Here is a 19,420-nt window from a genome sequence, read left to right on the forward strand (position 1 = left end):
ACTCCGAGGTGATCTCTGCCTAACATATAAAGCTATGTCAAACCCAGAGCTGTTGGACATGCTACACCTAAAGAAATCCCAATCCCTCTGAGCTACACACTCTAGGGACCTAAACCTTGTCACCACAATAAACAGGACATGCTGGAGGGATAGATTCCTGTCCCAGAGACTTCTATACTCTGGAACAAGCTACCCATCTATGTCAAGCAAAGTTCTTCATTAGCACTCTTCAAGAAAAATCTTGATGAGTGGATGGGAAATAGGAAATACACCCCAGAGATCACTTCTGTGTCTCTGTTCGACAGTGGCACAGGAAAATAATTTTCTTGGGTGGCGTAAGCTATGGAACCTTGTTGGCTAGGCTTACGTAGGCCCTTGGGCCGATAGCCTAGTACCTACCTATGACCCTATGACTGTTGTAGTCCTGCAGTGGGCACTGTGAGTTCTCCTGCCTGATGCCAGGTGATTAAACAGTCAATGCACAGGATATGTAGTGTCCTGTATTAGTTTGGTGGCCTTTCGGAAAAAAAACCCATCTGTAGTGAGTTTTCAAAGAGTTGTTAGATGTTCTTGGAAGGTGGTAGAAGAAAGTCAAACAAATTCCATAGTGTTTGTTCTATATCAGTACAAGACAAAATGATGCTCTGTTTTGTACTAAATACCATAATTGGTGACTTTGACATTTACTGTGTACCATAAAATCAATAACCTTGGTGCATGCTGGGCTCAGTCCAAATCTCAGTTACTTGAATTCATCGAAAACTGTCTCTTATTATTTTTCTTTCCACACAAAACTGCAGTTTGAAAATTAAAGCAATACCTATATTGAGATTGGAGATTTTCTTTTATGCAAGTCAGATGAAATATTCTACATCATGCCTCTGTTTATTAATAAAATGAATGTTACTTGAGGGGAGTGAAATGATTGATTTTAGTGGTATTATTCTAGGGCTAATGGGAAAAGTATAAATTCTTGACACAGAGTATTTTTCTAGATCCCTTGATCTGAATATAAAAAGGGGAATAATACAGGATTTTGCTTTTTAGTGTTTCTTATTTTAGGGTACAGAAAGGTGATACATAGCAGTGAACTTGGATATTTCAGACTACGTTTCATCAGGTATTATCCATCTCCCTGACAGCATTTTTGCAATGTTAACACACATGCTGATCTATGCCTTCCTCTGGCTTTATTTCTGGTGGGGATTCAACAATCTGACAATTTTACACCAAGTACTGTTCGCAAATACTTCTTGTGGTCCCATGATGCAGCAAAATACATGTGGTTTAAAGAATTTGCAGCTGTTTTACGTGCATAACAGAATAAAATTATATGCCTGTAGTTTTCAAACATTCTAACTGAGCTTTGTTTTGTCACACTTTTTTCTTTGATTTCTTTCTTATTCAGGCTACCTTGTTTTTTCCATCTTCTATGAGGTTTTGTATTGCTGTAAGAGAGCTAAATACTGATATTAAATGGTGGAGAACATGTTTACCAATACTGCACATAACATTAGTGTCTTGTCTTACTTTCTACACTTTTAAGGTGAGCATGTGTGTGTGTATGTTTGTGTGTGTGTGCTATTAATCATGCTGGTCTCTTGTGTCATGTACCAGGTGTTTGCCAACCCAGCTGCATGCTTTGTTGCCTGTTTTCTTTCTTTTTTACAATGCTTATGAATTATTAACTCTTTCTAATCCTGGATGTAACACATATATTGCTGCATTGCCCATCCTGCCTGCAAACAATGCACCATGCTTAGAATTCTTTACTTCTCTTCCATAGCATCTTGTAAGTGACCATTCTGCCCACCATGCTGATGTCCTGTTTGCTATATTCTTTTTTGGCCACGCTGCACCTTGAATTATTCTGATGCTAATCTTCATTTTCCACTCAACAAGATGTTCCTTCCTTAGGAATCCTTAACATGCAGTGTTCCTTGAGTCTTGTTCTAAACAGGCCTTTGCAGCCTGCCAGACATATCACGTTTGTTGGTCATCAGTGAACACCACCTTTACTGCATTTTACTTTGTTGTAGCCTCCTTATTAGGGATTATTATGCTAGAGTTAAATGCTAGCTAAATTAAAATCTCTGTGGATTGTCCTGTGTATGCATTTACTCCGGCTATGTTGTCCACTGGTGGTTGAGGCTTAAGTGCAAGAATTTCATGATGAAGTGAGTTTCGGTGTAATTTTCTGTATCGTGCAAGCCGGTCATGAGATTTTTTTTCTTCTTTTCTTTGCTGTTTTGTGACCATGGAGCTGGTATATATTAATTTTAGGGGATACGTGGGCCTTGCCCTCCTGAAAAAATATTTTGTGTGCTTTTTTTAGGAATTGTGGCTCACCTATTCATTAGTTTATGATAAATAGTGAGTTGAAAATTCTGAAATCTTGTCAGTAAACCACATACTCTTTGGCATAACTCTCAATTGTCCAGATTTTTGCCTCATATTATTGGTCTGTTCCTCTTAAAATCTGTGCTATTCTGGCAAATCACTTAGGATTAAAGTCACTAAATAATGACATACATTTGAGTTTCAGACTTCATATCTTTCAGAAAATGCACAGTAACACAAATACTGTTCCAGCAACTTTCTAAGTTTCTAACTGCAATATGTAAACTTTATCCCTATTTTTGGGCCTTCGTCCCCCAATTATTTTAGGCTTTGTCCAGATGTCTTGTGTTAAGAGGTTGAGAGGTATGCTATTTGGTGATTTCTTTATCCCATGCATTTTGTAGTGGTTAGTGATAACAGCTTGGCTATTGCTGAGTTCCCTTTTCCAACAGAAAGGTAAGAAACAATAAAAACAGTTTTGCTACATCTTGTTTGGTACAATATGTTTAACGATGCCATGTGCACACACACACACACACACACACACACACACACACACACACACACACACACACACACACACACACACACCACTCGACCTCTTTGTTCAAGAACTCTGGACAAAGGCAAAAATAATTGGTAGGAGATGAAGACCCAAAATCAGGAACATGTTTTTTAACTTACTCAAGTTCTGCTTATTAATAAAAATAAATGTCACTTGAGAAGAGTGACATGATTTGGGATTAACTGCTGTGGTGTGTATGTAACTCTCATGTATGGCATTACTTTCTGTAGTTCTCAATAATTTATCAGAAAATCAACATTTTATAAAGCACACAGCAAGAATATAAAGCAAGATCATAGACTGTTGAGAGTTATGCACACACGTGAGGGTTTGCACTGCAATTTAACTCTAGGTTTCTATACAGCTCTTCTGCTTTAATCATTTTTAATAATTCTGTCATATATGTTAGAGCTTTTATCAAATCTCTGTATATGTTATGTTTCTGCACACTCCTTGTGGGTGTTCTGTGTTAGTAGTATGGTATGTCTGTATCTTCTGAATTCCCTTTCACAATTTTCTCCCCAGCTGCTGATTTAATACCATTATGACCTATAGGCATTCAAGAGACACCGAAATCAGATTGTCTGAGCTCTGACACAAGAAAGGGAAGGTAGAATACAGTACCAGTCTTCCACAGTTCTATACATTTATTAAGAGTTTCTATCAATTTTGACAAATGTTACCTTGTTAAACTCAACTCCACTGTGAAATTAAGATACTCGAGTAAGGCTACATTCCTATCACATAGCAAATATAGTGCATAGAACGCAGGTACTGATGAAGAAATGATAGGCCTTCAAAGAGCGACCCAAGAAGGGCATGCATATTATAGCTTTTAACCAGTTAACAGAGTAAAAATAAAAATGTATAATTGGTAAACTACTAGTTTTACAGGATTTTTTTATCAGCAGTGTAGTCATGATCCATATGCCTGGGTGTGTTAAATGATAATAATTGGGGCTACAATACTATACACCACAGCACTGAGATAATAACAATAATATCAGTTTAATACTGCTGGACACATGGGAAGCTAACTCACTAGCTCTGGACACATGTGGATCTAACTTATTAGCTCTGGACACATGTGGAGCTAACTCACTAGCTCTGGACACATGTGGATCTAACTTACTAGCTCTGGACACATGTGGAGCTAACTCACTAGCTCTGGACACATGTGGATCTAAGTCACTAGCTCTGGACACATGTGGATCTAACTCGCTAGATAGAGGTATACCTATGTCTGAATCTCCTTCCATGTATATTAGCATGGGCTAGCTCACATATGCACAGATGTGTACATGCATACTGGCTCAGTGAACATGTTAAAAAAAAGCAACTGTGAGCAAAAGACACACTAAGCTGCAACTGTCTATTTATTAATGTTCATATATGAATGCACACTAAGGCAGGTATACAGCAAATTGGAGATAAGGACAGCTCATATTTGCAAATGTCTTCTGGATTCAAAAAACAGCAAAAATAGCCAGAAAAGTGGAAAAAGACGTTAAGGGATATACAGTAAATTTCTGCTCAGATGGCCGAGTAGGTAGTCACATGAATGAAATTTCACCATATGGTCAATAACATGAAAAAGTATGAGGCAACTGGTAAATAGAAATTAAAATAGCAATTCTTTCATGTATCCAGAATGTTATTAGTAGGAAACAAAGGAAGAAAAGGCAGTGGTTTGGCTAAGGAATGAAACTAAAATCCTGCATTAGAATAAATAGATGTTACAAAGCTTGCAATGAAAGCAGACAAATTCCTCTGTCCCAGATGCCTGTTGTATATCACTTTATAAGCTGCACTGTGTATTGCATGTTTTGACCAAGTTTGCGTATTTCTGTCTGGTTGCACTACTGGATACAGGTATCAGAAACATGCATGCATGAATGAATAAATAACTAAGTAAGCAAGTTAGTTAAGTTAACACTACAACCTGTGAGAGATGCACTTATCTAGCCAAACTGGAGGTAAGCTCTCTCCAACCAAGACTGAACTTGACAGTCAAGAGGAGAAGGTAAACATTTGCACCACACCACACACATCACATAGTCTCACTAAATCTACACCACCAAAATCCGCACATAGAAACACAAAAACATTCACAGAGGCTCTCAATAATAATCTGTCTAAGCAACCCTAAGCTAATCATCCTTGATATCCACATCCAGCCCCCACCCACCTGAGACCTTCAAAGCAGAAATGCAAGCAAACTCCATCCCCCAACACAACCCAAATGACACATAGCCCACAGACTCAGTGTGCCACTCAACCACAGCCAATAAGGGAAAACAATGTACCCAGCACATTAGGCATAGGTGACTCTATAGTCAGTCACACTGATGTCCCTCTCACCAGGCTAAACAAGGAGAAGGTTACTATCAGCAGCCTGTCGGGTGCCAGGATCCGCCACATAACCTACGCACTCAGGTAATTCTACAACAAGTGCACATATGACTCTGTGTGAATGACCTGAGAAGTACCTCCCTGGACTACATGAAAAGACACATGGAAGAGCTCTCCGATCTTGTAGCCCAGGCAGGTATGACCCTAGCCCTGAGTAGCATTCTGCCATCACCCAGAATTATACCGCAGTACAAGGACAAAATGATTGACTTCAACAATTGGCTAAGCTTCTGGTGTCATTCTAAGGGGATCCAGTATCTGTCTGCTTGGGAGGACATGGTCGACAGACCGTGATGCTTTGCCACAGATAGTATGCACCTGTCGCCCCTAGGATTCTGGATACTGGCTAAGGCTCTTGCTGCCACTAAAGTGCCTTTTTTAGGCAAGGTTCAAATGACAAATTCACCACCGTAACAGGAACAGGCAAGCAAAAACTGAAGGTAATGCTACTCAATGCTAGAAGTCTAAATCTCAAAATGCACTCACTCGAGGCTCTCCTTAAAATGGAGAACATCAATATCTGTGCAGTGACTGAGGCCTGGTTCAAGGCTCCAGAAAGCACCCATGCACTACCAGGCTATACCTCACTTTTCGGCCATGTAACCTGGACCGAAACACCAAAGGCAGAGGTGTGTCCATATTCATTAAGGATATCCACACCTCCAGGCTAGTTGCTCAGCATAATACATCCGAGGTTATCCAAATGCAACTAACTCTGGGCAAGACTGCAATCCAGACTGTAGCTTGCTACAGAGCCCACACCATGCCTCAGGATTCACACTCCTCTTTTCTTGATGTACTGGAAAATATTAGGGTTCAACCAAACACCCTAATAATGGGCGACTTCAACTACCCCACCATTAACTGGGAAAACTACTTGTGTGCCAACTCCTTAGCTCAACGCTTTCTGGAATTCATAAACTCCAATGCCCTGGATCAACTTATCTACACTACCAACAGGGGCAACAATATCCTAGACCTAGTCATTACCAACATGAGTGACCGGTGTTCCACACCTGAAGTCAATTCCTCGTTGGTCTGATCTGACCATAAGATAATCACCTTTGATATCCACATCCCACCCCCACCCTCCATTAAGGAAACCATGGTAAAAAATTTCTCCAAAGCCAACTTCATGCTTCTTAAGACAGAAGTGGTAAACTTCATGACACCCATGCAAATGGACAATACAGTTACAACTTCTGAATCCTACACAAATGCACTCTATAAGCACTTACACGAGTGCATGGATTGTGCTATCCCAAACAGAACCAAGATGCTATCCTCCAAAAAAAGGAAGCCAATCTGGTAGACCACTGCCATAAACAAACTGTAAAACAGAAGGAAAAAACTGTTGCAAAAAAGAGTAAAATCCCATGAGTGGAGGAGCTCTCTGGTCAGCCTCAGTAAGAAGCTGAGATCCCTTATAAGATCCTCCAAAGCTAGCTACGAAAACAAAATCACCACTAATTCTAAGGACAACCACAAAGCATTCTATAGCTATGTCAAGAACCCCAATGGCAACGCCCAGATCTGCTCTGAGTTGCAGCACAACGGCACAAAAATTACAGAACCAACTGATATTGCCAACATCCTGGCAGATCGGTTCAGTGCTAACTTTACCCCCCACTCACCCCCTAAGGGGCTCATATCTGTACAGGAAGAATGCAGAGTCCCTGCAATCACAACTATGCAGGTAAAAGCTGCACTCTCTAAAGCCAAAAGCACAGCATCCATGGGACCGTACAACATCCCAAGCTGCTTTTACACGAACTTCAGAACGAACTGGCTCCCCACCTAAGCACCATGTTCAATAATAGCCTCGCATCAGGCTTTGCACCCACTGGATGGCACACAGCAACAGTTATCCCACTCCACAAAGGGGGAGCCACCACTGATCCCAGCAACTATTGCCCTATTAGCCTAACGAGCCTGGTCTGCAAGGCCATGGAATGTATCATCATGGAACTCAGAAACAAAGACATTGGTAACCTCCAAACTCTAGATCCCACCCAGTTCGGGTTTGTGAAAGGCAGATCAAGCTACCTGAACCAAGTCAACTTCTTTGAGGCAGTCACCAAAACTGTAGATGAGGGTAAGGTGGTTCACACAGCCTATCTTGACCTTGCCAAGGCTTTCAACACCATCCCCCATTCTGGAATTATAGCTAAACTCACTAAACTAGGTATAAATCCCTACATCACAAGATGGGTTACCAAATGGATCACTGACAGAACCCACAGTGTAAAAGTTGCAGACTCCAAATCTGACCTCAAACCAGTTACAAGTGGAGTACCACAGGGTTCTGTCCTGGGACCTCTCCTGTTTGGTATCTACTTCTCTGAAGTACAGGCTAACACAGAAGGCCTCTGGCTAATGAAGTACGCAGATGACTGCAAACTAGGAGCCATAGTCAAGTCCTCAAATGATGTGGACATCCTACAGAAGGACCTTACTGAGACAGATCCCTGGTGTCAGAGGCATGGCTCAAGCTCAATGCAAAAAGGGCAGTGTCATCCCCTTTGGTAAATACTCTGTACCCATGAACTACCACATAGGCAGCAATCTACTTAACACCGAATGTGTGATAAGAGACCTTGGGACCCAGGTGGACAGTAGTCTCTCCTTTGATAGTCACATCGCCACAGTAGTCAGGAAGTCCTTCTATGTGCACACCTCATCATAAAAGGGTTCTCATCCAGGAAAAAAGAGGTCATTGTTCCCCTCTACTCGTCATTCATTAGACCCATTATAGAGTACAATGCCCCTTTTGGAATGTACCTCACAAGACATCTGCAGCAGCTGGAAAGGCCACAGAAGTACTTCACAAATATGATTACTGGCCTCAAATAAGTGCCCTACACTGACCGTCTCAAAAAACTCCAACTTTACTCTGTAGCATATCACCTACTCCGAGGTGATCTCTGCCTAACATATAAAGCTATGTCAAACCCAGAGCTATTGGACATGCTACACCTAAAGAAATCCTAATCCCTCTGACCTACACACTCTAGGGACCTAAACCTTGTCACCACAATAAACAGGACATACTGGAGGGATAGATTCCTGTCCCAGAGACTTCCCATACTCTGGAACAGGCTACCCATCTATGTTAAGCAAAGTTCTTCATTAGCACTCTTCAAGAAAAATCTTGATGTATGGATGGGAAATAGGAAATACACCCAGGGGATCACTTCTGTGTCTCTGTTAAACAATGGCACAGGAAAGTAACTTTCTTGGGTGGCGTAAGCCAGGAAACCTTGTTGGCTAGGCTTATGTAGGCCCTTGGGCCAATAGCCTAGTACCTACCTATGAGCCTATGAACCTATAAGTAAAACTAGTAGACACCTGGTGGGAATTCAGTAGCAGCCAAAGCATATAAACCTTGTCAAGATCCGTCTTTAATTCTAAAGGCCTCATCTTTGTAAGGACATTGATTGTGTGAAAGCAGAGTAGAAGAAGCCAACTGATCATACCTCTCAACCTCTTAGATCAAGAAATCTGGACAAAGTCATAAATAATGGGGGGACAAAGGCCCCAAAATAGGGACACTTTAAATATTGCTCTTACAAACTTGGAAAGTTGATAGAATAACAGGTGTTGCAATAGCATGGATTTCCTGAAGGGTATGAAGTCTGAAACTCAAATGTCTGTCATTATTTTCTGACATAAACCCTGAGTAATTTGCCGATGGTTTGCTAGAAAACCACAATTATATGAGAAATGAACCAAAATTATGAGGCAAAAATCTGTACAGTTGAGATATGCAGCTGATACATGATCCGCATAAGAAGTTATATAAAGAGGCACTACAACTTTCGGGGAAAAGAAAGTGGTCGGTGACAAATAGGATATTTTAAATATCCTCTGGTTATCCACAAAGTCCAACCGGTTATGACTTCAAATACATAAAATAGAGAGATGAAAGCACAAAGAAAAAAGGAAGATAGATTAAGGTGACATAAGGAATTCCTTCACAAACAAACTAGTAACTAGTTGGAGAAGACTTTCTGAAGGTGGAGTAGGAAGAAAAGCAATGGCACAATTTAAATAATTAAATAATCCTTTAAACCCTAGTTTCATTTTTTATGTAATGAGTGTATGTCAGGCTAGTTCAGGACTTGTCTTTGCATTGGGGCTGTTCCAGGCCAGTCATCTCAGAGCTGACTATGTTAGACATATATGTAGAGACATTGGCATCTGTGTAGTGAATAATTCATGCTTTAAAACAGTTAAAAAACATATGGACTGCACAGTGCTATAGTGCCTTCCACATGTTTAGACCAGCTGCTGTGCAAGAGGTGAAAAAAAGGTAGATATTACTCAAGCTACTTCCAGATAAGACTCACATCAATAAAATGCTAATCAAGGCTGGTAAAGTACCATGATCCACCAGAGCTTCTTTATCTCCAAGTAACCATCAGAACAGTCCCGTACCATGTATTATTTAGCGATAAAACTTCCTCTATGACACAAGAAAGCCATAACTCATATCTACAGGAAATAGAGTCACTCAGTATTAAACCAATAGATGCAGCCGTACCCTGTAGTAACAAGTACAGGGCAAACCTCAGAAGCAAATCCACACGGTGGACAATAATATCAACAAGCCTTACAATAAAAAGAAAAGGATTTTGACCAAAAGTATGAGGAGTAAATCCCAACAACTTAGGAGCTTAACAAAATCCACCAAAGTCAAGTTTAAGGCTAAAATAGTTATGCAAGCCAAAGAAAATCATAAGGCTTTTTAGTTACGTTTGAAGTCTCAAAAGTGCAGTGCAACATTGTGATGAGATGATTGTGAAGTGTTACCTACATGTAGGTTAAAGATATATAGGCTTGCCACCCCTCTGTTTTATTTCTGGACTATCAGGAAATCAAACTGATTCTCCGGTAGTCTGGAAAACACTGTACAAACTCCGGTATTCTGTTTCAAAAAGGAAACAGACTATCAGAGTTTGTAAATCGGCTGATTTACTATGTTTTTTACAGAAAAGCATAGTAAATCAGCCAAAAGCAGGCGGCGGGAATGAAAAAAGAGGGCTTTCCCGTCGAGTGATGCCATTGTGACGTCACAAGATGGGCGGTATGTTGGCGGGAGAGGGGGTTGGTGTGGGCAGGGTTACTGGTGACGTGATGGGCGTGGCTTTACTCCAGTTTTAGCCGTGAAGGAAGGTGGCAACCCGAAAGATATAGTGAGCCTACTTGCTGATAAATTTAGTCCTAATTTCACCCATCTCTCCACCATCTGTCCGTCAAGATATACCTGAAACTTGGTCACCTCCAGCTATCATGCAAGATCAAGTCCTAAAAGCTAAAAATACTGCATTGATGGGTCGTGTCAATATCCCTGGATGCATAAAGCACAATTTAGCCACACCCCTAACAGCATTGTTCAATCTCAGTTCCATACATGTTTTGTACCAAGCAAATGCACAGCAGCCACAGTTATTCCCCTGCATAAGGGAGAACCTTCCAAAGACCCAGGCAATTGCAGACTTATAAGTCTTACCAGCTTCATATGCAAAGCCATGGAAAGACTTATCATGGAGCTAATCAATAAAGATATAGGGAACCTCCAAACACTGGTCTCATCTCAGTTTGGATTTGTTACTCAGCCTGGTGGATTTTTTTGAAAGTTCACCAATGCAATGTATGAATGCAAAATGGTACACACCACATTCCTTAATTTAGCCAAAGCTTTTGACACAATTCCTTATTCAGATACAGTAGAAAAGCTAAATAGACTGTGAATAAACTCCTATGTCACCTGCCTGATTACCTATTGGCTCACAGATAGGATGCAGGAAATCAAAATAGGGGAAGGTGCCTCCACAAAGATACCAATCACCAGTGGAGTCCTACAGATTTCTGTTCTGAGACCTCTCCTCTTTGTAACTACTTTTCTGAAGTAAAAAGAAATGCAAAAGGTCTCTGTCTGACTAAGCTTATAGATGACTGCAAGCTAGGAGCAGTCACTAAATCCTCAAATGACCTAGCCATCCTGCATCAAAGTTTGTCCTGAATAAATAACTATCATTGCCACCTTTTAAGTGGGCCAAAGTGGGATATGAGGGTGTGGCCAATATGACATTGGCCACACCCTCTTCCATGACATCATCACAGGAATAGTGAAGGAGATGCAGTCTTCTACAAACTGCTTGGTAATGTGCAACATACGAGGTTCATAATCAATGGGTCTGCATGCTACCCAGGGAGGTGCCATCTCATTCAAGCACACCTCAGCTATATTGCCATTTCCTGCATAACAAAATTTCAAAGAATGGTCTAGTTGGTATGTGGAGACACACTGACTATGTAAATGTATATCATTACATTTCTACAGTGTTCATATGCAGAAATGACCCCTTCTCCATAATAAAAACTCTATAGCCCGAAATGCTTAAGGATTCCTGGAACCCTACCTTATGACATTCAGTATGGAAGTCAGAATGGCCAAATATTAGTATAACACCACACAAGTACAAACCTGCATCATAGTAAAGGGTGTGTTCTGCCTGCTTCAAGCCCACTACCAGTGTCTTGACATGTCAGCAATAACATGACCCTGTTGCAGCCTTCAGGATGTTGTAAGCATGTTGTATGCTCCACAATATGGTGGTGCAGAGATGGACTGGGCAGATTAATTTTATTCACATGGTGGAACAGTGCAACAGTGTAAAGAGCACTAAAAATCTAGCAGGGAGGATGTATAAAAAGCATTGCCTGACAAGACTGCACTAGAACAGCAGCAATCAGCAGCCACAAAACCAATCCCAGACAAAGCCAGGTCCAGAATATGCTAGCACAGACAAAGCAATGGCATCCAGTCCATGCTTATGTGCCATGATAACCACACAGATATCTTACAACATCATCCACATGCTACAGCGCCTTCCACACCCTCAGACTGTAAATGAAAGTGTGAGAACCAAAGGTGGTGGAGTATTGCTGTGCATTACAGGCTTCCACACCTTCAGACTGTAAATGAAAGTGTGAGAACCAAAGGTGGTGGAGTATCGCTGTACATTACAGACTTCCACACCTTCAGACTGTAAATGAAAGTGTGAGAACCAAAGGTGGCGGAGTATCGCTCTACATTACAGACTTCCACACCTTCAGACTGTAAATGAAAGTGTGAGAACCAAAGGTGGCGGAGTATCGCTCTACATTACAGACTTCCACACCTTCAGACTGTAAATGAAAGAGTGAGAACCAAAGGTGGTGGAGTATCGCTGTACATTACAGACTTCCACACCTTCAGACTGTAAATGAAAGTGTGAGAACCAAAGGTGGCGGAGTATCGCTCTACATTACAGACTTCCACACCTTCAGACTGTAAATGAAAGTGTGAGAACCAAAGGTGGTGGAGTATCGCTGTACATTACAGACTTCCACACCTTCAGACTGTAAATGAAAGTGTGAGAACCAAAGGTGGCGGAGTATCGCTCTACATTACAGACTTCCACACCTTCAGACTGTAAATGAAAGAGCGAGAACCAAAGGTGGTGGAGTATAGCTCTACATTACAGACTTCCACACATTCAGACTGTAAATGAAAGTGTGAGATCCAAAGGTGGTGGAGTATCACTGTATATTACAGACTTCCACACGTTCAGACTGTAAATGAAAATGTGAGAACCAAAGGTGGTGGAGTATCGGTCCACATTACAGACTTCCACACCTTCAGACTGTAAATGAAAGTGTAAGAACTAAAGGTGGTGGAGTATCGCTGTACATTACAGACTTCCACACCTTCAGACTGTAAATGAAAGTGTGAGAACTAAAGGTGGTGGAGTATCGCTGTACATTACAGACTTCCACACCTTTAGACTGTAAATGAAAGTGTGAGAACTGAAGGTGGTGGAGTACCGCTCTACATTACAGACTTCCACACCTTCACACTGTAAAATGAAAGTGTGAGAACCAAAGGTGGTGGAGTATCCCTCTACATTACAGACTTCCACACCTTCAGACTGTAAATGAAAGTGTGAGAACCAAAGGTGGTGGAGTACCGTTCTACATTACAGACTTCCACACCTTCAGACTGTAAAATGAAAGAGTGAGAACCAAAGGTGGTGGAGTATTGCTGTACATTACAGACTTCCACACCTTCAGACTGTAAATGAAAGTGTCAGAACCAAAGGTGGTGGAGTATTGCTGTACATTGCAAACTTCCACACCTTCAAACTGTAAATGAAAGTGTCAGAACCAAAGGTGGTGGAGTATCGCTGTACATTACAGACTTCCACACCTTCAGACTGTAAATGAAAGTGTCAGAACCAAAGGTGGTGGAGTATCGCTGTACATTACAGAGTTCCACACCTTCAGACTGTAAATGAAAGTGTGTGAACCAAAGGTGGAGTCTTGCTCTACATTACAGACTTCCACACCTTCAGACTGTAAATGAAAGTCTGAGAACCAAAGGTGGTGGAGTACCGCTCTACATTACAGACTTCCACACCTTCAGACTGTAAATGAAAGTGTGAGAACCAAAGGTGGTGGAGTATCGCTCTACATTACAGACTTCCACACCTTCAGACTGTAAATGAAAGTGTGAGAACCAAAGGTGGTGGAGTATCACTCTACATTACAGACTTCCACACCTTCAGACTGTAAATGAAAGTGTGAGAACCAAAGGTGGTGGAGTATCGCTGTAAATTACAGACTTCCACACCTTCAGACTGTAAATGAAAGTGTCAGAACCAAAGGTGGTGGAATATCACTCTACATTACAGACTTCCACACCTTCAGACTGTAAATGAAAGTGTGAGAACCAAAGGTGGTGGTGTATCGCTGTACATTACAGACTTCCACACCTCCAGACTGTAAAGAAAAGTGTCAGAACCAAAGGTGGTGGAGTCTCGCTCTACATTACCGACTTCCACACCTTCAGGCTGTAAATGAAAGTGTGAGAACCAAAGGTGGTGGCGTATCGCTGTACATTACAGACTTCCACACCTTCAGACTGTAAATGAAAGTGTGAGAACCAAAGGCGGTGGAGTATCGCTGTACATTACAGACTTCCACACCTTCAGACTGTAAATAAAAGTGTGAGAACCAAAGGTGGTGGAGTATCGCTGTACATTACAGACTTCCACACCTTCAGACTGTAAATGAAAGTGTGAGAACCAAAGGTGGTGGAGTATCGCTCTTCATTACAGACTTCCACACCTTTAGACTGTAAATGAAAATGTGAGAACCAAAGGTGGTGGAGTATCGGTCCACATTACAGACTTCCACACCTTCAGACTGTAAATGAAAGTGTGAGAACTAAAGGTGGTGGAGTACCGTTCTACATTACAGACTTCCACACCTTTCCACTGTAAAATGAAAGTGTGAGAACCAAATGTGGTGGAGTATCACTCTACATTACAGACTTCCACACCTTCAGACTGTAAATGAAAGTGTCAGAACCAAAGGTGGTGGAGTACCGCTCTACATTACAGACTTCCACACCTTCAGACTGTAAATGAAAGTGTCAGAACCAAAGGTGGTGGAGTATCGCTCTACATTACAGACTTCCACACCTTCAGACTGTAAATGAAAGTGTCAGAACCAAAGGTGGTGGATTATCACTCTAAATTACAGACTTCCACACCTTCAGACTGTAAATGAGTCTGAGAACCAAAGGTGATGGAGTATCGCAGTGCATTACAGACACCTTCAGACTGTAAATGAAAGTGTGAGAACCAATGGTGGTGGAGTATCGCTCTACATTACAGATAAACACTCCTCCAGACTGTTTAGACAAGGTAACTCTATAGAACTACTGCAAGTTCAGATTACTGTGGGGAAGACCCCCTTCAAGTCATCACTAGTTACAAGTCCCTCCATGAACCAAGATGCTCATGTGGCTTATTTGGCTTTACTTGAGTCAATCAAAATACAACCGAACATTTTTGTCTTGGGGGATTTTAGCTAGCCTACCATCAACTGTGAAACCTATATGAGTCCCAACTTACTTGCCCAAAAGTTCCTTGTCTTTGTTAACTCAAATGCCCTGGAACAAATTATACAAAATCCTACAAGGGACTCAAATATACTTGACTTGGTTCTCACCAACATAAGAAACCATTGCGCTACCATAAATGTAGGGCCCTCATTTGTAAACTCTGATCATAAGTCAGTCACTTTTGAAGTAGCAATAGCTCCAGAACCCATCAGAGGTGAAGTCAGATTAAAAAACTTCACCGGAGCCAACTATACCATCCTAGGGGTTGACATAAATGATTTCCAAGCCCGAGTCCCCACAGATGGTCTTAGGCAACTATACTGAAGTATACTCTGATGCCCTGTACTAACACTTATACAAATGTTTAGACTCTGCTGTGCCAGATAGGACCAAAGTAATAGCCTTAAGAAAAAAAAAAAACACCCTGATGGACATCTCGCATAAATAAGCTATACAACAAGCATAAAAAGCTGTTGTCTAAGAATACCAAAGGGATTTCCAGGTACTGGAAAAGTACCTAACTAAGCCTAAATAAACAAATAAGAAAACATAAAATTCTCCAAGGGCAACTTCGAGAAAAATTTAGCAAACACAGCTAAGGATAAACATAAGGCTTTCTTCAGCTACATCCATTGCCTAAAAGGTGGGACCCAGAAGTTTTCTGAACTAGTGACAAATGATATCATACACAGTGATCCTGCAGAAATTGCTACCCTGCTAGCAGACAGGTTTGGTGAAAATTTCTCCCTATTATCCTCTCCAAACATATCACTAACCATACCTTCAAAAGCTCCATCACCCTATATATAGGTTCATTGGTAGGTACTAGGCTATCAGCATTGGGGCCTATATAAGCCTAGCCAAAATGGTTCCCTGGCTTTCGCCACCCAAGAAAATTATTTTCCTGTACCCCTGTCAAGCAGTGCTGCAGAAGTGCTCCCCGGGGTGAATTTTCTATTTCCCATCCAGTCATCAAGGTTTTTATTAAAGAGGGCCACTGAGGAGCTTTGCTTGATATGAATGGGTAGTTTGTTCCAGAGTATGGGAAGTCTCTGGGACAAGAATCTATCCCTCCAGCATGTTCTGTTTATTGTGGTGACAAAGTTTAGGTCCCTGGAGTGCGTGGTTCTGAGAGATTGGGATTTCTTTAAGTGTAGCATGTCCAAAAGCTCTGGGTTTGACATAGCTTTGTATGTTAGGCAGAGATCACCTTTGAGTAGGCGATATGCGATAGAGTAGAGCTGGAGTTTTTTGAGACAGTCTGCATATGGCATCTGATGAGGCCGGTAATCCTCTTAGTGAGGTACTTCTGTGGCCTTTCCAATTGTTGTAGGTGTCTTGTGAGATACATGCCAAATTGGGCATTGTACTCTATAATGGGTCTGATGAGGGATGAGTAGAGAGGAATGATGACCTCCTTTTTTCTAGAGGAGAACCCCATGTAGAAGGATTTCCTGACTACTGTGGCAATGTGGTTATCAAAGGAGAGACTACTGTCCACCTGTGTCCTGTGGTCTCTTATGCACATCTTGGAATTTAGCTTGAGGCCATGACTTTGACACCAAGCATCTGTCCCTGTGAGGCCCTTTTGTAGAATGTCTACATCATTCGGTGATTCTATTATGGCATCCAGTTTGTAGTCGTCTGAGAACTTTGTTACCCAAAGACCTTCTGTGTTGGCCTGCACTTCAGAGAAGTAGATGCTGAACAGGAGAGGACCCAGGACCGAACCCTGTGGTACTCCATCCATCACTGGTCTGAAGTCGGACTAGGAGTCAACTACTTTTTACTGTGTGGGTTCTGTCAGTTGGCCACCCATCTTGTAACATAGGGATTTATACCCAGTTTAGAAAGTTTATCTATAATTCTAGAGTGGGGGATGGTATTGAAAGCCTTGGCAAGGTTAAGATAGGCTGTGTTTACTACCTTGCCCTCATCTACGGCTCTAGTGACTGCTTCAAAGAAGTCAGTCAGGTTTAGTATACATGATCTACCTTCTTCAAACCCAAACTGAGTTGGGTCCAGGTTTTGGAGGTTATCTATGTCTTGCAGACCAGGCTCGTCAGGCTATTGGGGTGGTAGTTTCTGGGGTCCATGGTAGCACCCCCTTTGTGGAGTGGGATAACTGTCACTGTGTGCCATTCAGTAGGCACATAGCATGAGGTGAGGCTATGATTGAACATGGTACTTCGGTGGGGTGCCAGTTCATTCTGTAGCTCATGCAGTACTCAACCTGGGATGTTCTCTGGTCCTATGGATGCTGTGTTCTTGGCTTTGGAGAGTGCGGGCTTTACTTGTTCATCCATGATTACAGGGGCTTTGCATTCTTCCGGTATTAAGATGGGCCCTTTGGAGGGTGAGAGAGGGGTAAAGTTAGCAGTGAACCTGTCTGCCAGGATATTGGCAATATCAGTTGGTTCTGTATACTTGGTGCCATTGTGCTGTAACTCAGAGCAGATCTGAATATTGCCATTGAGATTCTTGACATAGCTATAGAAAGCTTTGTGGTTGTCTTTAGAATCAGTGGCAATTTTGTTTTCATAACTAGCTTTGGAGGATTTTATGAGGGATCTCAGCTTCTTACTGATGCTGACCAGGGAGTTCCTTCAATCACAGGATTTTACTCTTTTTTGCAACAGTTTCTTTCTTCTGTTGTAGAGTTTGTTTATGGTAGGGGACCACCAGATTGGCTTCCTTTTTTGGAGGATAGTATCTTGGTTCTGTTAGGGATAGCACGATCCATGCACTTGAGAAAGTGCTTATAAAGTGCATTTGTGTAGGATTCAGCAGTCATACCTCTATTGTCCATCTGCATGGGTGTTGTGAAGTTTGCCACTTCTGTCTTAAGAAGCGTGAAGTTGGCTTTGGAGAAAATTTTACGGTGGTTTCCCCTAATGGGGTATGGGGGTGGGATGTGAATGTCTAGGCTGATTAGATTGTGGTCGGATCTGATCAACAAGGAATTGACCTCTGGTGTGGAATACTAGTCGCCCATGTTGGTAATGACCAGGTCTAGGATATTGCTGCCCCTGGTGGGGGTGTGGATAAGTTCATCCAAGGCATTGAAATTTATGAATTCCAGAAAACATTGAGCAAAAGAGTCGGTGCATGAATAATTTTCCCAGTTAATAGTGGCGTAATTGTAATCGTCCATTATTAGGGTGTTGGGTTGTACCCTAATATTTTCCAGTGTATCAAGGAATGAGGAGTGGAAATAATGGGGCATGGTGGGGGATCTGTAGCAAGTTACAATTTAGATTGCAGTCTTACCCAGAGTTAGGTGCACTTGGATAATTTTGGATGCATTATGCTGCACAACTAGCCTGGAGGTGTGGATATCGTTAATGAATATGGACAAGCCTCCATCATTAGTGTTTCGGTCCAGGTTAGGTGGCCGAAAATTGTGGTATGAATTATAGCCTGGTAATGCAGGGGTGCTCTCTGGAGCCTTTAACCAGGTCTCTGTCACTGCACAGATGTCGATGTTCTCCATTTTAAGGAGGGCCTCGAGTGAGTCCATTTTGAGCTTTAGACTTCTAGCATTGAGTAGCATTACCCTCAGAGTTTGCTTGCTTATAACTGTTATGGTGGTGAATTTAGCATTTGAACCTTGCCTAAAAAAGGCACTATAGGGGTGGCAAGAGTCTTAGCCAGTATCCGGAATGCCAGGGGTGACAGGTGCAGGCCATATCTGGCAAAGCATCCTGGTCTGTCAGCCATGTCGTCTCAGGCAGACAGATACTGGATCCCCTTAGAATGACACCAAAAGCTTAGCCAATTGTTGAAGTCAATCATTTTGTCCTTTTACTGTGGTATCATTCTGGGCGATGGCAGGATGCTACTCAGGGCTAGGGTCATACCTGCCTGGGCTACAAGATCCGAGAGTTCCTCCATGTGTCTTTTCATGTAGTGCAGGGAGGTACGTCTCACATCATTCACACAATCATGGACAATGACAGAGTCATATTTATACTTGTTGTGGAGTGACCTGAGTAAGTGCATTATGTGGAGGATCCTAGCACCAGACAGTCAACTGACAGTAACTTTCTCCTTATTTAGCCTGGTGAGTGGAACATCAGTGTGCCTAACTATAGTCACCTATGACTAGTGTGTTGGGTATGTTGTTTTGCCTTATGGGCTGAGGTTGT

The sequence above is a fragment of the Protopterus annectens genome, chromosome 15.part0 (genome assembly GCF_019279795.1).
Source record: "Protopterus annectens isolate FY-2018-M chromosome 15.part0, PAN1.0, whole genome shotgun sequence".
Taxonomy (NCBI): Eukaryota; Metazoa; Chordata; order Ceratodontiformes; family Protopteridae; genus Protopterus; species Protopterus annectens.